Here is a 1530-nt window from a genome sequence, read left to right as displayed (position 1 = left end):
CTCCCTGCTCGGCGGGGAGTCTGCTTCTCCCTCTGCCCCTCCCCCCTCTCATGCTCTCTCTTAAATAAATAAAATCATGGGGCGCCTGGGTGGCTCAGTCGGTTAAGCGACTGCCTTCGGCTCAGGTCATGATCCTGGAGTCCCGGGATCGAGTCCCGCATCGGGCTCCCTGCTCGGCAGGGAGTCTGCTTCTCCCTCTCCCGCTCCCCCCTCTTGTGCTCTTTCTCTCTCTCACTCTCTCTCTCAAATAAATAAATAAAATCTTTAAAAAAAAAAAAAAAGATTCTTATAAAAAAAAAAAAAAGAAATAAGAGTAGAAGTTTAGGGAAATACCTTTCCAAAACAAAAGTAAAATCTATTAATATGTTAGAGTTGTGGAGAATAAAATTGATGAACATTTGACAATTAAAAAAATCCAGTTGGTTAGGTGTAAAAGCAGACATTTTAAAAAGAAAGGCCATCTTTAATACCAGGAAAAGCAGGCCTTTCCTTGCTACCCAGAACGAGGTCCATATGGTGTTGTTCTGAGTTCCTGTCATAGCTTAAAGAGAAACTTTTACAATGTCTGGAGCCCTTGCTGTCCTACAAAAGAAGGAGATGTCCTCAAATTCCTTGTGGCAGTACAACTTAGGTGGCACCAACCTTGACTTCCAAATGGAACAGTACATCTACAGAAGGAAAAGTGATAGCTACATCGTAAATCTGAAGAGAACAAGATTGAAGCTTCTGCTGGCGGCTCCGGCCCTGGTTTCCATTGACAACCCAGCTGATGTCATGTCCATCCTCTAGGAATCCTGGCCGGCGAGCTGGGCTGAAGTGTGCTGCTGTCATGGGAGCCACTCCTGTCTCTGGCCGCTTCACTCCTCGGACCCTCACCAGCTAGATCTGGGTCGCTTTCTGGGAGTCACTCCTTCTGGCGGATACTGATCCCAGGGCTGACCACCAGCCTCTCAGAGAAACCTCTTCCGATAACCTGTCTCCATTGCTCCGTGAAACAGACTCTCCTCTGCGCTGTGTGGACATCGCCATCCCTTGTGCCAACAAGGAGCTCCCTCAACTGTCCCACCCCCATTCTTTCGATTCTTGTGGGAATGGGATTGTCGAGCATCATTCTCCCAACCTGCCCCCTCCTCCTCACGGTTGGGCCAGTTGGGTTTTTGTCTCAGTAGAACTTGAATCTTGAATGGCGACTGCAAGTGGTTGGGTACCCTTCAGTCGAAACAGACCATCTGTGAGCTTCTGTTACTGGATCCTTGGATTGTCCCTGGTTCCTAATCACTTTAGAGTCCTGCTCACCTTTCCCTTTGATTCTGTGAGTCACCCATTATTCTTGTAATCCTTTTTTTTTTTTTCCTTGTTAGCCAGAGTCAGATTCTTTGGATTATAACCCAAAATAATAACCACCACAGAATAATATTCACAAAACTCTGTATCAGTTGAGCCACACAAAATAGACTCAGTTTTCAGTATTCAGCATTTCATTGGAGAACTATACCTCCTTCCATTCTTAATCTGTGGTTCTGATGAGAC

The sequence above is a fragment of the Neomonachus schauinslandi genome, chromosome 8, assembly GCF_002201575.2.
Source record: "Neomonachus schauinslandi chromosome 8, ASM220157v2, whole genome shotgun sequence".
In the NCBI taxonomy this organism is placed as follows: domain Eukaryota; kingdom Metazoa; phylum Chordata; class Mammalia; order Carnivora; family Phocidae; genus Neomonachus; species Neomonachus schauinslandi.
Note: the sequence above shows the minus strand (reverse complement) of the source record.